This window comes from Delphinapterus leucas, chromosome 12 (assembly GCF_059928025.1).
Source record: "Delphinapterus leucas isolate spDelLeu-1000000601 "Yukka" chromosome 12, BTC_Dleu_Yukka2, whole genome shotgun sequence".
Lineage (NCBI taxonomy): Eukaryota > Metazoa > Chordata > Mammalia > Artiodactyla > Monodontidae > Delphinapterus > Delphinapterus leucas.
Genome location: NC_143140.1, coordinates 21,953,142 through 21,966,128, shown reverse-complemented (window position 1 = coordinate 21,966,128; position 12,987 = coordinate 21,953,142). Strand labels below are relative to the sequence as shown.

At 41.2% G+C, this 12,987-nt stretch overlaps 1 long non-coding RNA gene across 4 annotated transcripts in view; it reads right to left on the bottom strand.

The window, feature by feature from the left end:
- Positions 1-12,607, bottom strand: part of LOC149747846 (uncharacterized) — a 325,556-nt gene extending 312,949 nt beyond the window's left edge. For 2 of the 4 annotated variants that reach the window (XR_016395134.1, XR_016395137.1), the window contains exons 1-2: positions 12,500-12,605; positions 9,478-9,598 (exon numbers count right to left, since the gene is read on the bottom strand). This is a non-coding gene — a long non-coding RNA (uncharacterized LOC149747846). Of the gene's footprint in view, positions 1-9,477; positions 9,599-12,073; positions 12,460-12,499 lie in introns of those variants that run through there. The other 2 variants (XR_016395135.1, XR_016395136.1) reach the window with 2 other exon arrangements.
- Between the last annotated feature and the right edge of the window lie 380 nt (positions 12,608-12,987).

Genomic DNA, 12,987 nt, shown 5'->3' with positions numbered 1-12,987 from the left:
TTTTTTCCCTCTGTCTCTGTCTCTCTCTTTTTTTAAGTTATTGAGCCCTGCACAAAGGGTAATATTTTCAACAAATATTTATTTTACAAATCTGCAAAGATTTGGAAGAACAAAAAACATTTCATGAAGTCCTTATGGTAAGTTATCACATTACACAGATTGACATCTGAAAACAGTTTTAAAAAGTACAAGGCAATGAGACATACCGCAAGCAAATATTTTTATGCCTACTGTACATGAGAAAAAAAGAATTTCAAAATATATAAACCATATTTCACAGAAAAATATTTGTGATGCATAAACAAAAGCTATGAGTAGACTCCATACAAATAATTATGATAATTTCTAAATATAGTCATTACACATTTATATCATGTGTTTAGCTTGTTACATGTGGGTATATCTAGATTGTGCTGTGTTGATCAAAAGTTGTGTGACTTTTTTTGCCAATATTTGGAAACTGGAAAAACTTAAAGTGAATTTTTCCATTATTTATTAAGCCCATATGAATTTCAAGGATTATTTATGAGCACAGTTTGATACATTTATAAGGTTCCCAGTGATGGATTTGTTTATAAAAGTATGTTAATGCCTAGAAAATGTACTCAAACAAAATTTTCATGTGAACTTTTCCATCAAAAGGAACACTAATTCTGAATTTATCCTAACGACTTGGATTCCAATCCCTCTTTGGCCAGGTTTCCTTAATGGGTTAGCCATTTCCTGAGCACCCACTCCATGCCAGGGATTTTACATGTGTACCAAGGAAGCCCTGGCTGAGTTCATGCCGTAAGAAATTTCTTTTTCAATTGAGAGAAAACTAATTAGGAACTGGACTGGGCTTGATGTAGCCCCATGTGAACTAGACATCTGAAGTCCCACAGATGGTCTTACTTAACACTAAAGAACTTAGATTTTAGGAAAAGAATCTGACGTTCAACTACCGTGGGAACTGGGCACTGCATTGTTAATGCCATGGGTCCAAACTGGAGTCTTACTCCTAAAAAATGATAATGAAAAACCAGCATTTACTGTAGACCTTGAAACTATGCTTTTCATCCGAAAAGTGACAGAGAGTTCAAAATCATGAGCATACTTTACTAAAAATAACCAAAAATCATGAATCTATGAGTAACAGCTAATTCCTGCAAGCTTCTGAACACAAAGGAGACATAGAGCTACAACCCTTAATTGTCATGTAGAAAAACAGGTTGTGCATAATTTTATGAATAAAGGCAAACTAATGTTGAGTAGCTTTAAAGAAGATATTTTCTTTCCCATGAAAATGTAATGATAAATTGATGGTTCAACTTTCAGTAGAAGCCATCTTTAACATTTTTGTTCTAATTTTGGGGGAGCTAGTTCAATCAAATATTGTGGTCTGGTATAGTTTTGACCATTTCCTTCCCCCCCCACCAAAAAAAAATTTTTAAACACATTAGTGGTATTTTATTCAACTGTGGAACACACGTCCGCCACAGTGCTCTGACTGTTCCACTATACTCTGTATCAGACTCTAGGCATGCAAAGGGCGTAGATCTAAAATGGAAGGTTTGTGAAAGGAATCACTATGCATAGTAGTCATCACTGAATAGGCAGAAAGCTTAGTAGACTGAGATGAGGGCCAGGAGGTTGAAGATTTAAAAAATCAAGAGGGCTTCCCTGGTGGCACAGTGGTTGAGAGTCCGCCTGCCGATGCTGGGGACACGGGTTCGTGTCCCGGTCCGGGAAGATCCCACATGCCGCGGAGCGGCTGGGCCCGTGAGCCATGGCCGCTGAGCCTGCGCGTCCGGAGCCTGTGCTCCGCAACGGAAGAGGCCAAAACAGTGAGAGGCCCGCATACCGCAAAAAAAAATAAAATAAAAAATCAAGAGGTGATTTTCTTTTTTTCCCAACCTTATTGATAGGTAATTAACAAATAACACTGTATAAGTTTAAGTTGTACAACATGATGATTTGATATATGTATATATTGTGAAATGATTACAATAAGGTCAGTTAGCATATTCATCACCTCACATAATTACCGTTTTGTGTGAATGTGGTGAGAACATTTCAGAGATGATGTGATTTTGAATATGATTTTATGATTCTGAATCTTTCAGTTCCAAGGATTGTTTTTTATTTCCTTAACCACCTAGTTACTAGCCTCCACATCTCTTTTTTGTTCCCTCTTTCTCTCAGGGTTTTCTTTTTCAAATGTTACGGGATTCTCCTGGGAACATAACCTTTGTAATATGAGGCATATTTTAGAACCAGATCTGATCCAGTGACCATGGGATCAGAACCATTCTTTTATTCCTCATGGAACATAATGGCACCGATCATGTTTTAGAATAAAACAGGAAGGTAAACAAAACACCTTTCCAACTTTCAAGTAACATACAACATAATGAGCAAAGATCTGGAAAGCGGACTTAACTATTTTTCAGTCTACAAAGAGTTTCAAAGGCATGACCGTCCTTTGCTGCACTGATGTCTCTCCTAATTTGCTGAGGAGCGGGGTTGATGGCAGGCGATGGAATCCAGGAAGCTGTATATAAGCCATTGCTATTATTTTCTTCTTTTGAGGAAGCCTGGCATTCTAGGGATAAGGAAGATGTCTGAGCCAAAACTCGAATCTTACTTGATTTACTTCCTTCTCCATAAACTTTTCAACTTTGTGAGTGTTACCCTGGCTCTACACACTTTGCTTCTCCTTTCCTTACTTCCACTTAGATGGTAAACTTCTTGAAGACATAATGGTGTCTTTTTTTTTTTCCTCTGAGTGTCCCTCAAGTTGCCATCATCATGCTTTGTACACAAATGCTTAGTGAATTCTTCTTGGATTATAAAGTTTGCATTAATGAAAAGGAAACCATAAACTACTACTATCAAAGTAGTAAAATAAAACTTTCCAAAAGCTACTAGAGTTTAACAGGCTTCTTATCAAAAAGTAAAGTGTTTGTACTCAATTGCCTATAATGTCGTGTGCACAGTAAGCCCATTCAGTGTTGTGTTGAATTTTCCACTGGTCAGATAATGCATGGATAGGGGTGTTCAAATTAATGAGGAAGAGAGAGAGAAGCACTGTAAACGTATTAATTAAAAATTACTCCTCAGAAAATCTATAAGATAAAACCTATTTTTATTTCAGCATACGTGGCAGATACCATAGGTTGCCGAGAAAAAGCTATTCCCCTCCTGTTCCACTGGCTATCCTCCCTCCCTCCATGATAATTTGAAAATGTCAGCTATTCAAGTTACCAGCTTCAAATGCCTGTAGATGAGACATAAAAGGATTCCACAGAGAGGCTCTTAGTCATAAGGTTCACTCCCTGATGAAAAGAGCAAGACCCATGAGGACATTTCTCTCACCCCGTATCCCCTGCCTTTGTATTTCTGTGGGTCCTACAGTGGCAGGCATCTTGCAACCATGAGAAAACATGTGGAGGATGAAAGGCAGCACCCAGAGGCTGGGGAAAAGTGAGGACTGAAGGAGGCTGGCCTCCCAATGCTGGACTTGTGAAGTGGGACAGTGTAAAACTCCATTGTTTAAGAGACATTTATCCAAGTGTGCTGTCCTGCATGTGAGATGCTCTGCTAAAAAGTTTACATACATCACCTCATTTTATTCTTTTCTTTAATTTTTATTTTATAATGGAGTATAGCTGATTTACACTGTTGTGTTAGTTTCAAGTGTACAGCAAAGTGACTCAGTTATACACATACCTATATCTATTCTTTTTCAGATTCTTTTCCCATATAGGTTATTACACAGTATTGAGTAGAGTGCCCTGTGCTATACAGTAGGTCCTCGTTAGTTATCTATTTTATATACAGTAGTAGGTATATGTTAATCCCAAACTCCTAATTTAGCCCTCCCCCCTCCACCTTTCCTCTTTGGGAACCGTAAGTTTATCTTCTAAGTCTGTGAATCTGTTTCTGTTTTGTAAATAAGTTCACTTGTATCATTGTTTTTAGATTCCACATATAAGTGATAGATGTGGCACATATACACAATGGAATATTACTCAGCCATAAAAAAGAATGAAATAATGCCATTTGCAGCAACATGGATGGATCTAGAGATTATCATACTAAGTGAAATAAATCAGACAGAGAAAGACAAGTATCATTTTATTCTTCAAACAGCCCTGTGAGAAGATGTCTGCAGTCTGTTTCAATGAATAAGGAAATCGGGGCTCAGGAGGTTCAGTTCCACCCCAAGGCCATCCTATATGGCAAGCTTGGGGTTCAAAGCCACAACTACCTGAGACCGGACAGTCTATACTTTAATGATACTTTAAAACTAAATGATTGGCTCAATTCTCATTGTTGAAAGCATGCACAAGCATCTAGTTCAATGCAATTCAGCTTTACTTTAAAAGAGATGGCAGGCTTCCCTGGTGGCCCAGTGGTTGAGAGTCCGCCTGCCGATGCAGGGGACACGGGTTCGTGCCCCGGTCCGGGAAGATCCCACATGCTGCGGAGCGGCTGGGCCCGTGAGCCACGGCCGCTGAGCCTGCGCTCCGCAACGGGAGAGGCCACAACAGTGAGAGGCCCGCGTACCGCAAAAAAAAAAAAAAAAAAAAAAAAAGATGGCAGAAGACAGTAATATTGGGCAAAGGTCTTTGGGGATGGCTGATAAATCAGGATTCGTCATGATGAAGAGTTTTCTGATTTCACACCCTATAACTTGGGCAGGTAACATAATCCCCCAAGAGGCTCAAGTCTGGGACTATGCATTTGTAGTATTCAATAAGGGCGTCTGCGTAAGAGGCACTCAGTAAATATCCGTGTATGAATGAATAAGTGAATGACTGCTGACTATTGGGATAAGTGAGGAAGTACACACATAAGGATCAGGTCAAATTCATTCTCTGAGTAGCCACAGGAGGCTCAAGTAGCATGTAGTACGTCAACTGTTTATTGAATGAAGGAAGGAAGGAGAGAGAAGGAAGGAGGGAAGAAAGAAGGAACCTAAGAGAAGTCACTGTCATAATTGAATGGCAGCCACACTTGAATACTGAAGCACTGGTCCAGGTCCCTCCCACCACTCTCATTGATTTTTAGGGTCCCAGTGATCACACAGACAATACTTCAATCCTACCATCTCTTCCACAGGATTTCCTGATCTTGGCTTCTAATCTCCTTGATCTCCAGTGGCTGGAGACATGGCACTACAACTGGATCTCTTTGATGCCATTTGACTCCATGTGAGTTTGTACAGATGGCTGCTATTCGATCATTGACCTGCCTGCTCAGTCTTACATGAATTTTCTGATTCTTGGATATCTATCATGACTTTAGTGCAATACACTCCTGCCCTTTTTACCTTTTTCCTTAGATTTCTTTCTCCTCAGAGTTGCTTCTGGACCTGTGTCCCAACATGTTCCTAGGTATTCTACCTCATTCCCATCTACTATGGCCTGAATGTGTGTCATCCCAAAATTCACATGATGGAATCCTAATGTCCAATGTGATGATGTTAGAAGGCAGGGCCTTTAGGAGATGAGGGTGGAGTTCTCATGAACGGAAATAGTGCTTTTACAAAAGACATCCCACTATATACACTACTACATATAAAATAGATAACCAACAAGGACCTACCGCACAGCACAGGGAACTATGCTCAATATCTTATAATAATCTATAATGGAAAAGTATCTAAAAAAGAACATGTATATATATACATATATGTATATATATATATATATACGTAACTGAATCACTCTGCTGTACACCTAAAACAAAAAATTGTAAAACAACTATATTTCAATAAAAATTTTTAAAAGAGAGAGAAAGAGATTCCACTGAGTTCCCTAGCCCTTTCCACCATGTAAGGATACAATGAGAAGTCTGCACCCTAGAAAAGGGCTTTTATCTAACCATGCTGGCACCCTGATCTTGGATTTCCAGCCTCCAGAACTGTGAGCAGAAAATTCCTGCCATTTATAAGGCACCCAGTCTGTGGTATTTTGTTAGAGCAGGCCGAATTGCTTAAGACATTAATATGCATTCATTCTCATTCAAGGTGTTGCTTGAACCTTAGGTGTGTTTATTTACAACACACTAATGCAGTGGTTCTCAGGGTGTGGTCCCAGAAACAGCAGAATAAGCATCACCTGGAAACTGGTGAGAAATGCACATTCTTAAGCTCTACCCCAGACCACCCAGACCTACTGATTCATTGGAATGGGGCCCAGCAATCTGTGTTTTAACGAATCCTCCAACAGATTCTCATGAGTTCAAAAGCTCGAGAAGCACTACACAAATGATACTAATGGATTTTATTTTGAAAGAAACACATTTGTCGTTATCTTTTAGGTACAGAAACTATGATAAACACTTTTATTAAATCACTGAAAAGGAGAGGTAATAGACTGAATTTCTGGGCTTAGTTCGGACTTGAAAGCAAAGACTGATATAAGAATGAAAACATCGGTAGTTTTTCTGGGAAGTAATACCAAGAAGTAGGATTTGGGAAGCACTGAGGTCACTATCCTCAGCAATAAAAATTCAGCTTTGCTAGGGCCTCTCAGATGAGTACAGGAAAAGAAAAAACAAAAAACCCACCATAAGCAAAAAGGAAAGACAACTGATGGACTGGGAATAAATATTTGCAAATGATGCAACCAACAAGGGCTTAATTTCCAAAATATACAAACAGTTCATACAACTTAATAACAAAAAACAACCCAATCAAAAAATGGGCAGAAGACCTAAATAGACATTTCTCCAAAGAAGACATACAGATGGCCAACAGACACGTGAAAAGATGCTCAACATCACTAAGTATAAGAGAAATGCAAATCAAAACTACAATGAGGTAACATTTCACATGGCTCAGAATGGCCGTAATTAAAAAGTCTACAAATAACAAATGCTGGAGAGGGTGTGGAGAAAAGGGAAGCTTCCTGCACTGTTGTAGGAATGTAAATTGGTGCAGTCACTATGGAGAGCAGTATGGAGGTTCCTCAAAAAATTAAAAATAGAGTTGCCATATGATCCTGCAATCCCACTCCTGGACATATATCCAGATGAAACTATAATTCAAAAAGATACAGGCACACCTATGTTCATAGCAGCACTATTCACAATAGCCAAGACATGGAAGAAACATAAATGTCCATCTTCAGGTGGAATCTAAAATGTAACACAAATGAGCTTATCTATGAAACAGAAACAGACTCACAGACATAGAGAACAGACTTGTCATTGCCAAGGGGGAGGTGGGGTAAGGGAGGGATGGATTGGGAGTTTGGGATTAGCAGATGCAAATAATTATGTATGTGTATAACTGAATCACTTTGCTGTACACCAGAAGTTAACAAAACATTGTAAATCAACTATACTTCAATAAAATAAATTTATTAAAAAAGAAAAAAAACCCAGAACATTTCATACAAAGTCTAGGAGTGTGGAACACTTACCCACTGATTCCTGTCCCCCAGTCTTTTAAGGCTTGCCCAAGGACTACCAATGCCCTTGCACTATGGCTGTACCTGTGTGGAACTAAGGTTGGCAGCTTTGGTTGGAGAAAGTCCTGAGGCAGAAATGTGGAATGAAGCATGGGAGGCCCCTGAGGCAGGACCCTTCCTGTGCACAGACATGCCCATCACAGCTAGGACTCTAATTCCATGTGGGCTGAGAGGCTGGAACAAAGTGGGGCATCAAAGACTTCTGCTACCACTCCTGTTATAAAATTACCCTGAAGTGTTTACAGGGTTGCAGAAGGGCAAGCCTTAGTAACAGGAGACAAAAGATTGGTAAGTTGCTTTTCTTGTTTGCTTGTTTTTAACTCACAGTAGTTCCATTTTTACTTTAGTTATATTTGACCTGACTGACGAGAGTTACACTTTATGAACAATTACTATTTTTTACATGAGCCATGCTTTATAGCCAACCACAATTATCTGATACATGTTTCACAAACCTCGACACCCAGACAAACTTAGACGGGAGTCAGGGTCTGAGAACATGGCTTAGATAATGATGGATAGTCACAAAACATGATAAATAAGTCTACTGATTAAAAGGGTTTTTCACTACATCAAAAATTATGAGTATTTACCACTACTATATGTAAAATAGATAAACAACAAGGACCTACTGTAGAGCACAGGGAACTGTATGCAATATCTCATAATAACCTATAATGGAAAAGAATCTGTAAAAGAATACATATATATGTATAAGTAAATCACCTTGCTGTACACAAGAAACTAACACAATATTGTAAATCAATTATACACCAATTTAAAAAATTAGTGTATTTACAAATATAGAGTAGAGACAATGCACAGAGTCATAAGGGAAAAAAAACTGTGGATCAAATAATTTGCTTTATAGTTTTTTAAATTGTTTTCCTATTTATAAAGGAAGATTCATATTTCTGATTCTTATTTTCCTTTCTCAAAGAGAAAGCTTATGCCATATTGTTTTTGAAGTAGGCATTTCCCTTCTCTATGATTTAAAAAAAATAGGATTTAGTGAAACAGTAATCATGCCCAATCATGTGGTCAGTGAATTCAGTTCTTCTGTCTCTTCACCTCCACACTCTGCACACTAAACACCAGAGCCTGCCGGTTGTCCTGCAGTGTTATTTTCCCCTTCCTCCACAGAGAAAGAACCCCCAGTTTTTAGCTAGGCAGTTGACTGATCAGCAAAAAGCCTGCTAATCCCAGCTTCCCTTGCAGCTAGTTGTGACCGTGTGATTAAATCTGGCCAGTGAGATAGAAGGAGAAATGTCACATGGCAGCTTTTAGCAGCTTTCTTAAAATCCAGCCTGAACATGCCCTTTGCTCCCTTTTTCTTCTTCCCTTCCTTCCTACCGACTGATACAGCTGTGATGCTTTAGCAACCATTTGATACTTTAGATGATCTGGGGCAGGGGTCAGCAGACTACAGCCCCAGAGACAAATGACGCCAGCTGCCTATTTTTATACAGTCACAAGCAAAGAATGGATTTTACATTTTTAGATGCTGAAAAAACTCAAAGACAAATAGTATTTCATGACACATGAAAATTATTTGAAATTCACATGTTAGCACCCATTAAAAAAATGTACTGAAACACAACCACATTCATGAGTTTACTTACTGTTTACAGCTGCTTTCGCACTACAATGGCAGCACTGAGTGGTTACAAGAGACCTTATGATCCACAAAGCCTAAATATTTGGTATCTAGCTCTTTAGAGAAAAAGATTGTTGACACCTACTCTTGGCAACAGTATGCAGAGTAATAAGACAGAAAATAGAAGGAGCCTAGGTCCTTCAGGTCTTTGTGGAGTGAAACTGCTATGCATTCTGGACAAGGTATCACCAAACCTTCCTGTGATAGTGAAACAAACACCTATCTTTTTAAGCCACTGTTCCATAATCTAGTACACTGAATATTGGCCCCAATTCCTCACCTCTCCCTGTATCCCACCTGCTATGTGTCTTTACAGTTCTTCCCACAAAAGGCATAGTATTTTTCCCCAACCCTTACCTTTGGCCTTGGCCAGTGGAATATTAGCAGCTGAGGCTTGAAATGTATATGTGCAGTTGAGCTTGTCCTATTTTGCTTGTCATTGTCATGAGAAGAAATTGGCTTATTAGCCTGCAGGTCCCTGAAGAATGAGAGACAGAAGGATTTGAAGTTCACCTTCAGATCTGCAGGTGAAGCAGAACTCCACCCAACCCCCGCTGATCCACAGACCTTCAGCTGGAACCACCTTAGCTGGAACCACCCCAAGACCTGTGAGCATGATAAATGCTTGACTGCTGCATGCCATTAAGTTTTGGAGTGGTTTGTTTTGCAGCAACACTTGACTGATACAGGTGGTCCTTTTTAGTCTGTTATTTGCAGCCAAACCTAAACCTACACTGTGGTCTCTGTCAATTATCTCATAACTGAGAAGACAAAAAATTCTAAGCTTTCTGAAGAGGTATTATGCTATGGAATCCAGCAGACCTAGGTAATAATAATAATGAAGCCCACCTCTGTCCCATAACATTTGTGTGATCATAGACATGCTATCAACTGAGCCTTAGTTTCCTCATCTGAAATAAAACAATTATTCTATCTACATCATGGTGCTCGCTCAGAATTTAATTACAGACCCCTGGAATTCTCACTCCAGAATCTATCATCTTAATTTCTAACATTTAGTTGCTTCAACCTTTCCTTCCTTACAATCCTTGTATTCCTTATAGCCTAATTAGTATTTACTTTCAGGAGAAAATCATCCTTCTATATCTGGTAAGCTAAATGCACCACCAAGTGTTGACTCTGAAAGCAAAGAGTCAATTCCCACCTTTTTAAGAGCAGACTTGGTGGCACCCAGGTGTACCCTCAAATCAGTGGTGTCCTGGTAACTCACCTCCACACCCACCCGCCATTTATAGCAGTTGTAGATTTCCATGGTGTAAATATCACAAGGGCTGATTTCAAGCTACCAAGCTAAGTGTTCCTGATCAGGGCTTGGGAAGAATGTGCATAATGAGCTGTCTGGCCCACCACTGCCTTCAAGCTCACCATGTAAAGAGGCTACTCACATCTAGAAAGAGTCAAAGAATGAGTGCAAGCAACTGAACTTCCCTTCAGATGCCAGAGTCAGGAAGTAGCCTGATGGGTTACAAACTGACAGGCACAAATGCCTCAAAACCTGGACAATTAATATCACTGTAAGGCAGCGCAGAAGTGTTAAGACAGAAATGGTGGAGCCAGTGATGAGCCAAGGGGTAGTGTAGGTTACTGAAAAAAGGTATTTCAAAGTCAGATTTTTTCAAACGTGCTCACTCTACACATTCACACACACAGAGACATTAAAAATATATACTGGAGGGCTTCCCTGGTGGCACAGTGGTTGAGAGTCCGCCTGCCGATGCAAGGGACACGGATTCGTGCCCTGGTCCGGGAAGATCCCACATGCCGCGGAGCGGCTGGGCCCGTGAGCCATGGCCGCTGAGCCTGCGCGTCCAGAGCCTGTGCTCCGCAACGGGAGAGGCCACAATAGTGAGAGGCCCGCGTACCATAAAAAAAAAATATATATATATATATATATACTGGAATGAATGAGGTGTTTTCAAGTTCTGCTTCTCTGTGACTCAAAAAAGGAGTAATTAGACTGTGTTGGAGGATTGTATGCAAAACAATTATTCAGGAATCTTCAAAATTAATTCTGCTCATGTAGCCTTTATTGTAATCCTGTGAAACAATATTATCTTCTCTGTAACAAAACAAACTCTTAAGTGACAAAATTCTATTGATGTCTTCATTCCCTGTTATCCTTAATTAACCCAATATAATAAGCCAAATGTCTGCTTTGAATTTCAAGCTGCTTTTTTTTTTGTAGATTCTATATTTTTCATGAACAAAGGTGCCCTGCTTGAAAATGTTAATCTCCAAAGCAGTATTAGTTACTAAGCTACCAGCTCTATTTCCATGGTTTTAAAAAATACCTCAGACAGAGATTTGGAATGAAGATTTCCAAAATCTGGAACCAATCAAGAAATCAATCCCTAAAAATCTTGTTAGCTCGATTAAGTGTTTCCATCTAAAAAACAAGTTTTACTTTAGAACAAATCCAAATCCTCTGAATTAATTTTCCATTTTCCCTTTTTACTGTTCCAGCACTTCTTTTCATATATGCCTCTGTTTTTTCCAACATGGCAGATGTTTAAAAATTTTAATGAGTAGGGCAGCTTCAAGATGGCGGAAGAGTAAGACACGGATATCACGTTCCCCCCCACAAACACATCAGAAATACATCTACAGGTGGAACAACTCCTACAGAGCACCTACTGAACACTGGCAGAAGACCTCAGACCTCCAAAAAGCAAGAAACCCCCCACGTACCTGGGTAGGGGACAAGAAAAAAGAATAAACAGAGACAAAGGAATAGGGACGGGCCCTGCACCAGTGGGAGGGAGCTGTGAAGGAGGAAAGGGTTCCACACACTAGGAAGCCCCTTCACGGGCAGAGACTGTGGGTGGCGCAGGGGGGGGAGGTTCGGAGCCGCGGAGGAGAGCACGGCCACAGGGGTGCGGAGGGCAAAGCGGCGAGATTCCCGCACAGAGGATCCATGCCGACCGGCACTCACCAGCCCGAGAGGCTTGTCTGCTCACCCGCCGGGGCGGGCGGGGCTGGGAGCTAAGGCTCGGGCTTCGGGCGGAGCGCAGGGAGAGGACTGGGGATGGCGGCGTGAACACAGCCTGCAGGGGTTTAAGGCGCCACGGCTGGCAGGGAGGAAGTCAGGGGAAAAGTCTGGACCTGCCGAAGAGGCGAGAAACCATTGTTTCAGGGTGCGCGAGGGGAAGGGACTCAGAGCACCGCCTAAACGAGCTCCAGAGACGGGCGCGAGCCGCGGCTATCAGCGCGGACACCAGAGACGGGCATGAGACGCTAAGGCTGCTGCTGCCGCCACCAAGAAGCCTGTGTGCGAGCACAGGTCACTCTCCACACCTCCCCTCCCAGAAGCCTGTGCAGCCCGCCACTGCCAGGGGCCCATGATTTAGGGACAACCTACCCGGGAGAACACACAGCGCCCTCAGGCTGGTGCAACTTCACGCAGGCCTCTGCCGAAGCAGGCCCGCCCCGCAAGCTGTGCCCCTCCCTCCCTCCGGGCCTGAGTGAGCCAGAGCCGCTGAATCAGCGGCTCCTTTAACCCCGTCCTGTCTGAGCGAAGAACAGGCGCCCTCAGGCGACCTACACGCAGAGGTGGGGCCAAATCCAAAGCTGAGCCCCGGCAGCTGTGCGAACAAAGAAGAGAAAGGGAAATCTCTCCCAGCAGCCTCAGAAGCAGCGGATTAAAGCTCCACAATCAACTTGATGTAACTGCATCTGTGGAATACCTGAATAGACAACGAATCATCCCAAATTCAGGAGGCGGACTTTGGGAGAAAAGATATATTATTTTTTCCCCTTTTCCTCTTGTTGTCAGTGTGTATGTGTATTCTTCTGTGTGTAATTTTGTCTGTATAGTTTTGCTTTCACCATTTGTCCTAGGGGTCAGTC